Source organism: Ochotona princeps, chromosome 4, assembly GCF_030435755.1.
Source record: "Ochotona princeps isolate mOchPri1 chromosome 4, mOchPri1.hap1, whole genome shotgun sequence".
NCBI classification, from domain to species: Eukaryota; Metazoa; Chordata; class Mammalia; order Lagomorpha; family Ochotonidae; genus Ochotona; species Ochotona princeps.
The window spans coordinates 72,996,759-73,009,140 of record NC_080835.1 but is presented as its reverse complement, the minus strand read 5'-3'; positions in this window follow the sequence as shown (position 1 = coordinate 73,009,140).

Here is a 12,382-nt window from a genome sequence, read left to right as displayed (position 1 = left end):
TGGTGGTGAGAGATAAAAAGAACCAAAGAGCAACCAGAGAAGCGATGGACAAAGTAATGACTTTTGCTGAAGACTGAGCACGGATTCCAGCAGCAAAAGGAAAGGTTAGAGAGGAAATGAGAAGTTAAGTAACAAAAGGAGATTTGCTGAGCCTGGATGCTGGGGAAACCCATGAGTTCTGGGCTGCTCATCTGAATGCCGTAAATATATGAGTAGTCCTGGGACACTAAAGCCAAGGCCTTAAGGACTGAGCAAGAGCAGGGTGGGCCCTTCCAGGAGCGTTAGGAGTTCTGGGATCCCCATTCATGGTTTTTCAAAATTTTTTACTTACTTGAAAGAGTTTCAGAAAGACACTAGGAGAAAGAGAGAAAGAGAAAGGGGAAAATCCTTCATCTTCTGGTTTGCTTCTCAAACAGCTGCCAACAGCTGGAATCAGATTGGTCTAAAGCCAGGAGCCTGGAGCTTCTTTTATATCTCCCACACGGGTGCAAGGTCCAAGCAGTTGGGTCATTGTCCACTGCTTTCCCAGGTGCATTATCAGGGATCTGGTCTAGAACTGGAACAGCTGGAATTGAACCAACACCCACAGGGGATGCTGGTGCTGCAGACAGTGGCTTCACTCAATATATAACAGTGCTGACCTCCTCAACTCATTTTTGCCAAATGTGATGTGCAAATTATAAATAATAATTAAACTTTATTTTGGTATCAATCAGCCTTCTCAAGTAGCCCACACCACTTTGCCTAGTTCTTACAAAACACATACACAGAACTATTTATGAATTTTTAAAAATTTATGCAACATAGTAAACATACCTTTTATTTTATTAAGAACTTAAAAAAAAAAATTTGAAAGGTAGAGTTACAGAGGGAGAAATCTTCCACTTGCTGGCTTACTCCCCAAATGTCCACAACAGCCTAAGCTAGAGCAGGCCAAAATCAGGAACTAGGAACGGCCATTTAGGTGCCCAACATGGGTAGCAGAAATCCAGCTACTTGATCTATCATCTGCTGCCTCCCAGGCACACTGACAGGAAACACAATCAGAAGTACTGAGTATCCAAGACTGGAATCAGGCACTTAGACATAAAATGTGGGCAAAACACGTGGGACTTAAGCTGCTATACCATGACATCGCTTTCCATGAACGTCTTGATGTTCCCTCCCACATATTAGAGATACATAGGCAGTCCCCAGCTACTACCCAGAGTCCAAAGACACAGTCAAGACCAATACCTAGCCTCACTGGGGGTGTTCTTCAGAGCCAACACCTTCTGTGGTTCCAACAATGCCCAGAACTGAAAGGCAAAAGTTCTGCCGAGACTGCTTTCAAAGAACCAAATTCCTCTATCACTGCATCAGTCAAGACACTGATTCCCTTGATCTGGTAGCCTCCACTTACAGTCCACCCTCAGATAAGTCTGTATTGGTGATCTTGTTGGTCAAAGTTAGTGACAAGATAGGCCACTCAAGAAACATTGACCAGCTGCCGGCAATGTAATGCAGCAGGTTAAGACACTCCTTGCAGCACCGGAATCCCATTTCAGAGTGCCACTTTGAGTCCCACTATTCTGCCTCAGATGTCCTGCCTCCCTCCTGACACACTTGCAATGGCAGTGGAAAGTGACCCACATACCTGGACCCTGCCATTAGCATAAGAGACCCAGAAGAAGTTCCTGGTTGCAGTCTGGCCAGCCGTGGCTGTTGTGGTCATTTGGGGAGTAAGCCAGAGGATGTAAGGTCTGTTTCTCTTGCTCTCTATCATTCTACCTTTCAAATAAATATATAGATGAACAAAAGCTGACAAAACAGGTCTTCCAGCCTCTACCTTGGAAAGAGTTGGTAAATTTGTACAGATTAGTCAAATATGAAGATGTTCAAAGATATTGACCACAACTGTCAAATATTTATTAAAAGCAATAGTAATAAAGAAGTATTACTATTTTGTCTGGTCGAGCAAGAAAGAGCAGAAGAAAAGTCTGGGCAGCCACTCCACAATGAGGATAGGTGCCTCATCTTCTAGGTAAGAACACGATTCCCACTGACTAGGGCTAAGGTGGGACTTCAGTGCCTGAGTCTTCCTAGATAAGAGCAGATATGTTCAGGGTTCAATGCACAGCAAAACACACTCCTGATTCTCAAAAGGTGAGATGACAAAGGCTCCCATTTACTTAGTAGCCCTCCTATGCCAGCCACTGTAGTCAGCATGCATGGCCTCATCTCATGCTCAGGTAAGGAAGAGAGTGGGATATAAGATTACATTTAAGGGGGCCCAGCGCGGGGGCCTAGTGGTTAAAGTCCTCGCCTTGAATGAGCCTGGATACCATATGGGCGCTGGTTCTAATCCTGGCAGTTCCACTTCCCATCCAGCTCCCTGCTTGTGGGCTGGGAAAGCAGTAAAGGATGGTTCAAAACCTTGGGACCCTGCACCCACATGGAAGACCTGGAAGAGTTTCCAGGCACCTAGCTTCAGATTGGCACAGCACTGGCCGCTGAGGTCACGAAGGGAGTGAATCATTGGACGGAAGATCTTCCTCTCTGGCTCTCCTCCTCTCTGTATATCTGACTTTCCAATAAAAATAAATAAATGTGTAAAAGAAAGATTACATTTAAGGAAACACAAGTTTAAAGATGATATCAGTAACTCATCTGTGATCTCCATCCTCTATCCACTCCCCACTCCCCATTCCCAACTACAAGGTCACTGTAGGCAGACATGCTGGTCATGTACTGCACAACTCCACAGCACACGACCGTACTTTAGAAGGATGGCACTACTTGGAGTTAGGTAATGTACCACCTGTTCCTGCTCACTTGCTTCCAAAGTCCATTTTCCTTACAACTGTATTACCAAGTCCAGTAATCAAGGTCTTTTAAGTAAGAGCTCTTTAAGGTCAGGGAAGATTTTTTTTTTGTATCCACAGAGAGTAGCACAACACCCAGCACATAGCAGGTGCACAAGAAATGGCTGCAAGATTAAAGGCTATCAAAGATGAACATGAATGTGCTCATCAACTCCTGAATCACTGGATCTACAGAGGCACCACTTGAAGCCTGAAAATAGGTAGTTTAAAACAAATGAAAGGAAGAACTATTGCTTTACACAGCTGGCTGTCAGCTCATAAAACTCATTAACCCAAGAGGTGGTATAGGCAGCAAATACTAATGGACTCCAGGTGTGTCTAGGAAAGTTCAAAGCTTCTAAGTCATGATGTACTATTAAGGAGAGTAGCCAAGAAGTGAACTGACATTGCTGAAGTACCTTCTATGTTCCCAGCACTGGGCTACACTGAACACCTATTTTACTGATCTCTCCATTTCTACTTCCCTCTCTGTAAACTAGATCTAATATTTGCTACCCATTGAGAGTGTTCTGATCATTAAATCAAATAATATATGTAAAGCACTTAACTCTAGCATAGTGTTAATACTCAAATGTTGAGTATTATTGCTAGAAATAACAGCAAAGATTATTAACAGATGAGATTGTGTTTACATTTCACTAATAGAAAAACATCTCACAAAATTTGCAATGTAGATCAAGAAACCAGACTCAATTTATCCCTTCATGGAGAACTTTACTAGTCAAGATCAAAAACTAAGCTTCATTCAGCCTTGGGAATTGCAGATAAGAATGGCTCTCCCTGGTGATTTTCAGCCAGGCCTATCCTGTACTAAAGCAACATGGTCATGACCATCTCCAAGTACAACCATCTCCCCCCTCCTGTAATTTCTATCAACAGCTTTCAGGAGACTGATACCACGCTGTGCCCGGCAACAAATAAAACATGTGGATGAAATTTTCTCCATTCTAGGTAGAGATTTGGGGGCAGAATTTGTGTGCATTGTGATACATGGGGAAGATGAAATGGACTGATTTTATTAGAAGCCATAACCTGGGGAAGATCTTGGTACTATAAGGAGAGTAGCCAAGAAGTGAACTGACATTGCTGAGGCACCTTCTATGTTCCCAGCACTGGACTACACTGAACACCTATTTTACTGATCTCTCCATTTCTACTTCCCTCTCTGTAAACTAGATCTAATATTTGCTACCCATTGAGAGTGTTCTGATCTCAATCTGCCTTCCTACAAACCTGAACATGGCTTCTGAGAGGCCTGTCCTCACTGAGAGCTCTTAGAAGCAATGATCATTCAACTACATAACATTTCCTCTCTGCATCCATAGATGCCATACTGTGCCTGACATAAAGATTTTCCGAGAGAGGGAGGAATTGTAAAGATGGATGTGTGGACAATAGAACGATAGATGGACAGATGGATGATGGACAGATGATTGACAAACAAGTGGATAAAACAACTTAGCATAATTGACACAAGTATAGTCTAAAGTGATACTGGAGTCTAAACCCAGTTCCTCCACTATTTAGTTGTGTGGCCTTCAAAACAACTACTTACTCTTTCTGGGCCTTAGCTTCCTTATTGGTAATGTGAGGATAACAGTGGCAACCTATTTGGTAGAGTTGTTGTAGGCTTGAAGAAAATACATATAAATCACTTACTCATCCATCAGTATTTATTGTGCTTCTACTAAGCATGAGATTTCAGCCCAAGCATTGAAACTACATTGTAAAAACAGATTTTAAAAATCTATGCCTTCTTTGAATTTACACTCTAATTGGGGAAATAGATCAAGAATAATAAATTAGATAAGTGTAAAGAATATTAAAGGTAAGTGTTCTTCAGGGGAAAAAGAGAGCAGAGTAACGGATTGGGGAAGTGATCCTCTCAGGAGACTATGTGAAAGGAGTGAAGAAGTGAAAGATGGTGTTGCCTGGGGTTGGTGGGGGGAGCATTCCAGGCAGAGAGAACAGCTAGTTCAAAGTCCCTGGGTCACGAGTGTGCCTGAATTGTCTGCAGCAGAGAAGCAGCAGGACAGAGGGAAAGGGCAGCGGGTGGTGAGGTCTTACAGTGGGAGGTCAGATCCCAGAGGGCTTAGAGGTCGCTGTAAGGCTTTGAGTTTTTGTTTTCTGAGGAAAGGGTGCAAGAAATCTCTTTGTATGATATGGAGCAGCAGAGGAACATGGTCTGACTTACCATGTATGAAGGACCGGACAACTAACTGGGACACAAGGGCAGCTAATTAACAACATTCAGCAGAAAGAGTTGCCTTCTTGGGAGGTCTTAGCCAAGCTGTTTGGATTCTGAATGACTTATAACATCTGTTTTCAAAGACTGCAGCAAAAAAGCTCTGCGGGGTTGGGGAGATGGAGAAAGTCGGCTCCTCCAAATAGAATCCAGCACTGCAACTGCATGCCTGGGACACTGTCAAGGTGCTCCTAAGACTGGGAGCTTGGGCAAGGGAAGACTCTGAAATTTATTCTAAGCAGTCTGTTCTCCATCCCATCATGCCTGAGAGATGAGCACATTCCATCGGAAGCTGGTAGGCAGACACTATAAGGGCCTTCATTACTTCCCCTTTTCTTCCTTCATCCCCCACTTCTCTTCCCCTTCTCCCTCACTTCCTTCTTTCCATCAACATCATCTCCTTTATGTCCATTATCTTTGCTTACTACAATATCATCACTGCCATCATCGCCATTATTCATAGTTTACTCAGCCTGCAGCCTAGCATATAAGCACTTTACATGCATTAGCTCGCTCACTCACTCTCTACAATAGCTACAGTCATGTGAGATGGGCATGCCTGCAATCTCCATTTAATCCACACTGAAATGAAGGTCCAGACAGGTGAAGCAATGTGCCCAGGGGACACACAACTGAGATGCAGCAGAGTGGGACTCTGTACACAGGTAGACCATTAGGCTTCCTGTTCATAACTGCATTTTTCCAGCTTTATTCAGCCTGTCTGAAAATGTCGTCAATATGCCCCAGAGGACACAAAAGATGAGGGGAATAGGAAGACAGAATAGAAATGGTAAGCAGCCCTGAAAAGGGCAGATGACATCGCACTCCAGCATACGTGACTAGGAGCCAAAACTGTCCTGATACTCATCTAGGAAAGCGTGTATGCAGAAGATGTACAGAGAGAAGGTAGGCAGAAATATGACTGCAGATATGCATCTGGTCGTGCACAGGAGGGTAGTGGAGTGGGTAACAGGTGGGAGTAGAACCAGATCCTAGCTGTGCCCTTTACCAGCTGGGAGACCTTGAGAGAACTTCATTGCTCAGACTGCTGCTTCTCATCTGTAACAAGAAGATAAGACCAGTACCTACTTCACAGGCACAATGTTGTAAGAAAACCCACAAACACTTTATATTCTAAAATATACAGCCATGGATAATGATCTCACATTCAGCCCAAATGTGGCCATCTACTGGCTAGTCTAATTTTAAAGAGAATGTCAGCTATAGATCAAAGGGAAGGACTACCGTGGAAACCTGAGACCAAACTTGGGAATTAAGAGGTGTGTCCCAGGCGCACATCTCAGGTAAGACGGTCGCCAACAACTATTAGCCCAGACTTATGCTCCCACAGAAGCTCCTCAAAGGAGAGGCTGCTGGTTCACTGAGCTGGGCGGGTGTGTGTGTGTGTGTGCGTGTGTGTGTGTGTGTGTGTGTGTGTGTGTGTGTGTGGTGTGTGTGGCTCACTTTCCCCAGCAGCGTCTGCCGAGCCTTCAAAGCATCTTCCAGGTGTCCACTGAGGCTGGGTCTGACTTAGAACAAAGCATCCCTGGGTCATGAACTTAATTTCCCGACACCAACCAAGGAGGAATAGGGCAAACAAAACAGCCCTTTGCAGGCTACTTCACTGTAGAGAAAACAGCCATCGATCTCTGAAAGCAAGGTCTGCTCTCTGTTGCCCAGGACCTACTGCAATGCCAGACTAGAACACAGACCTACAGTATCTGTGCAGGAACAGAATAAAGACATTATGGCAGGAAAAAGGAGCATGCTGAAGTTTTTAATAAATGGCACCATTGTATTTTCGCCTGACCAAACACATTGACCATCCCCTTGGGGACTTGTGTAACTCATCTCCCTATCAGGACAGGAAAGAGAGTACATGTGGGAGACAGGCATAATCATGAGGGTCCCCACCAGCAAGACAAATCACCTAGTCACCCAACCCCTCACACCTGTCATCCCAGCCCCTCCTTCGGGCAGTTCCTGTGACTCCATAAACCCACCCTTGTCAGGTATAAATAAAGCAAACCCATTATTGCATGCGCTCTACCTGTTAATTAACAAATAAATCAGCCCCATCTCACCAATTAAGAAAAGATATCTGAGACTGCAAGACGTGACTTATTCCTCCCAGTGATAATGAAAAGTGTTTGTCACAGGTTTCAAGGAGACAGGGGCCGCCCCTTCTCCCTCCAGCCCCTGCCTCCTTCATGTAGCCATTCTCTCCTTAGGGCTTCTTTGAAGGCCTGGCAGGGGCAGATGTGTGGGGGACCTTACCAGCCCCTGCTCTCCACCCTAGGGGCTGCAAACAATAGCTGAGTCTGCACAGCAACAGGTAAAGCAGTGCTTACTGCTTCAGAATCATGGAGCAAAGGCAGGGACATGGTCTTGTCCAAATGAAGATCCTCGGATCCCAATCAGTCCCCTTGAGTCAGCATCTCCAGGAACTGGAACCAGGATGCAGCTCCCTAGGAGATTACCACAATTTGACTATCATGGATGAAAAACCTGTCTTTTCCTTCGCTTGGGAATTTATGTTTTCTTTGTTTGTATGGACAGAAAAAAAAAAGTTGAGGGGCATAATTACTGGTAAACGGCATAGGATTGTAGGATATCCAGGATGGGAAGGACTATAGTTCAACCTCCATTCTACAGGTAAGCAAACCAAGCCCATGCTAAAGTTTAATGTCTCTATCCCACCCCCCAAAAAAAAGATAAGAGGACATTTTAACCCCCAGTATTAAAAAATGTGACCTTATTTGGAAATAAGGTCTTTGCAGATGTCATCAAGTAAAACTGAGGTCATTAAAGTGAGCCCTCATCTAATCTAACTGGCATTTTTATAACAGGGGGAGATCTGGACACAGTAGTAGACATGTATGAAGGAAACAGATTGGAAAAAAACAAACACAGGGAGAACGCAATGGGACAATGTGGGTGATGCTGTCACAAGCCCAGCAATAGAGGGGCAACCAACCAGAGGCTTGGAAGAAGCAAGGAAAGATCTTCCCCCTACCAGCTGCAGTGAGAGTGTGGCCCTTCATTTCAGATTTTTAGCCTCCAGGCCATGAGACAATATATTTCTATAGGGGTGCTTGATTACGACAATGCTAGACAAGTAAGGCAACCCATAAAGAGAACATGACCTGACTAAGGTCACAGAGCTGAACAGAGAACAACACAGGGCACAGAAAGAGGTTACTCCTGACTCTCTCCGAGGTTCATTTACCCCATCACAGTACCACATAGTTTAACTCTCCCCTTACACTTCTACAACACATGACCCCGAGCTCTGTAAGAATGTGGAGTAGGTGGCATCTCCAAGGTGCTCCTCCAGAAACAAGAGGGTGTATTGTAAGAAGGTCACTCAGCAACCAATCCCAGACCCCAGAACCAATCACATTTGTCACCAGGTTAGGTATATGACCACAGTGCAGCAGACTAAATCTAGGTGCTGTCTGAAATCCTGCTGAGCTGTCAACCAACACTCCAGGACATTTTCTGTGAGAACATTCCAGAAAGGCCAAGCACACCAAGGTTCGCAAGCTCCCCAAGGAAGACTGCATTTGTGCAAGAAAGTAGAAATCTGGAGCATCAATGAGGCCAGCACTGAGAAGACAATGACAAGATTCAGTGGGGGCCAGGCTCATCAGACAACAGCCAGTTAGGATAAAGACATTCTCATTCCCATAGACCCTCCCCTCAGAAGCCAGGCTGCTAACAAAGTGTCCCTGGCCTCCAGCACACACCCTCCAATATCTACCATCTCTTTTATTATAGGATGTAGGCTATCATACAAGAGTAAACAGACTTGCAAACTTTTGGTCTTCGAGGCCTGGATTAGAAGGGAACAGAGAAGAATTTGTGACCTAGGAATTCTTCATTAAGAAACAAAGCAAAATCCTTGAGTGGCATGGTCCCTGCATTTTGTTACAGCTGATGGGAGTAGGATACAAGATTTTTCATTTCTGTGGGAGATATCACTGGGCAAAGGCTCAAGGCTACTATAATCTCCATCCTCAGAGCTCAGAGAGCAAGAGTTCCAAAGGAAGTGGTCTCTATAGCCCACTCTGAGTAAGCCAGAACCCTCGGAGACTCCAAGGTCCCTACCCATTTCCACAAGTTATCTCCTTGAGTAACATGTCCATTAGAAAGTCATCTGTGATGAGAAGGGAGAGTTTGCACTCAAATTTAATTCTAATAACATTGACAAGGAGATTTGGAAGCACAGCCAATGACTCCATTACAGTAATGACTTCGGGTTCCTTCTGTCATCACCTTAGGGCTTTGCCCTCTACTCTGCCCACTATATCTCCACAGTGCTGGCAATGACCACTGTGTTGAGAGACAGGAAGGACAGCAGGGATGATGCTAATGCCTCACAACCCTCACTCCACTGACCAGCGTCAGTCCTTGTGTTTGGCAGCCACAGACAGAGAGTAAATCCCTATATGGCCATGTGAGCAACAGCTGTGAGTAGACATGCACCACAACTCCCACCACACTTCTCTCCTATCTAGACACATGCCCCCTCACACTCCACCCACATGAACCATCAGGCCAATGTCCCCCAGAGAAGTGCAGAGTGGTGACCCTTGTTAGACACCCTCATATAGATGTGGACAGTTCATATGAGCTCCATTGGGGGCTGGGGAGAAGCATGTGGCCAAGTAGTGAACACAACCATGTCCCGTATCAGAGTATCTGAGTTTAAGTCTCAGCTCCATTCCTGATTCCAGCTTTCTGCTAATACAGACTTTGGCAGCACTGATAGTTCAAGTTGTTAGGTTCCTGTGATCTGATTTAACTTGGATTATATTCCCAATTCTCAGTTTCAGGCCAACCCAGCCCCTAGATTATATAGGCATTTGAGGAGAGTACACTGTTAGATGGGATCTTGTGTGCTCTCTCTGAAACAAATAAAAGAAAAAGCAAAAACAAAAGATTCCAGGAGTGGAGCCCAGGTTAGTCTGAGCAGCCGAGCAGGTATGTTACTGTCCTGGCCATGTGGCTATGGCTGGGAAAACCCATGCCATGCCATGCTGCCTGCTAGAAACCCTAGCTCCCCATGGATTGCTGCTGGGTGAGGGGAGGGTCCTGGGCTTGTGGGTGGCCAGAGTGCCAACTGGCACCAGGCTCCACCTGCTGGCCTCCTGGCAGCGAGCTCTGGGGTCTTGGGGTTATGGAATCACTGCCTTGGGACATCCACGAATAAAGCCACAATACATGTAGGCAAGAAATGATTCCTGAGGGACACCCAACAACAGGGCCACTGTACTTACAGGTAAGCGAGGAGACTAAGACCTGGTGGTTTGGAGTGGAGAGACCTGAAAATCTTTATGGGTCAGACTGACACACTAGCCCACATGGGAATCCTGGGTTGGGCTTGTTAGCATGGGACATGGCTGACCACCACACACCAGCACACACACACAAGCTAAGACTGGGGGCCTGTCTGGCAGGGTTAGATCCCAGTACCTGACAGTGTCAGATCAGGGAATGGATCACATCAGACTGGGTCCTGACACTAACTAGCAAGCAATAGAGCCAGGTCTGGAGGTTGATTCTGTGGGGGGACAAGTGGGTCCAACCCTATGGAACTATAAGTCCTGCTGGTTAGTTTGAGAGCTGAGATGGTGATAAGCTGAGCTAGGTGTGACCATGTAACTCACCAATGTACACCGGTGCTGGGGCTGAGAACAAGTGGGGCAGGCCCAGGCTGCAGCACTCACATGAGCACCCTAAAACAGGGTGTGGGTCGGGTCGGGCTGCACCAACTCATACAAAGGCCAGGACAGATAGAGCAGGCCATGCCGTTTAAGGGCCAAACACTCACTGATGTGCATGAGATCTGGGTCTGGGAGTAGCTCAAACAGGGGAACATGGGAAACTCCCCTAGTGGGTCATAGCTTCCACTGATGAGCACATGGTTCATGCCTAAGTGTTGGGCAAGCTGGGCAGGATAGCTTCATCCGTCAACAAGTGTGTGAGTTGGTTTTGGAACAGAGCAGACCGGGCAGGGCCAAGCTAACCTTAGCTTACCGGCAAGTGCAGAAACCAGGCTGGATCATAGGTCATCCCAGACTATGCTGTCACGCCTACCAGGTTTGCATGAACCAGGGATGGGAGCAGACTGAGCAGGGCCAGGTTCCAGCACCTGCCAGCAAGAGCTGGGACTGGGGGCAGGCTGGGCTAGGCCAGGCTGCAGCTTCTGAAGGCAAGGGTCAAGACAGAAGAGGGGTTGTGCCAAGCTGAGTCAGAGCAACCACTGGCATGCGTGTGATCTGTGGCTGGGATCAGGCCTACCTGGGAAACTAAGGGGATGCCCTGGCTGGGTTGTGGGTCCCAATGGTGAGCACAGGGGCCACAGTGGGGGATACGGTCTGGTCTGGACATGGCTGCAGTCTCCCTCGGCACAAGTGTGGAATGGATCTGGGGTATGCCAGACTGGGCTAGACTCCAGCACCCACTGGTGATCGTGAGAACCAGGGTGAGTATAGGATGGGCTGGGCTAGGTCTCTGCCCATGTTGATCTAGGCGTGAGCTGTGTCTGGATATGGACAAGCGTTGGCTGGGCTGTAGCACCCAACAGTAAGAACTGGAATGGGTGAGGGCCAGTCAGTAAAGGTCACTGTTTGTGTTACCACAAGAGGTAGACTAACTAGGGTTGGCCCATGCACCCACCGGTCTGCATGAGATCTGGCATTGGGAGAGGTTCTGATGGAGGAGCTTGGGGAACTCCTCTGTCAGGTCAAAGTCCCTGCAGGTGAGTGCAACAACCAAGAAAGGGAGCAGCCCAGACAAAGCCAGGTTACAGCACCCACAGGCTTACCTTTGGCTCAGGTTGGGGCGAAACAGGCTGGGCCAGTTCATATCACCTGCTGGCAAATTTGAGAGCCAGAATGGTGTGTGCGTCATATCAGGTCGGGCCGCAATACCAGCCAGTTCACATTAGGACCAGGACTGGGGACTAGCTGGGCCAGCTAGGCTGTATTCTCCACCAGCGTGAGCTGGACTGGCGGTGGACTAGGCTGGGCCAGGATACAGCACCCAATGGCAAATGCCGAGCTTAGGTGGGCCATGCCAGGCTGGGCCACAATGCCCAACCAGTACATATGAGACCCAGGGGAGAGTAGGTGAACCTGGTAAGGGGCTCCCCTGCTGGACCACTATTCCCACTAGTCAGCATGAGAGCTGGGATGGTGGCAGACTGGCCTGGCAGGGCTACAACACCTGTTGAACTGCATGTGAGCTGGATCAGAGAAAAGCCAGG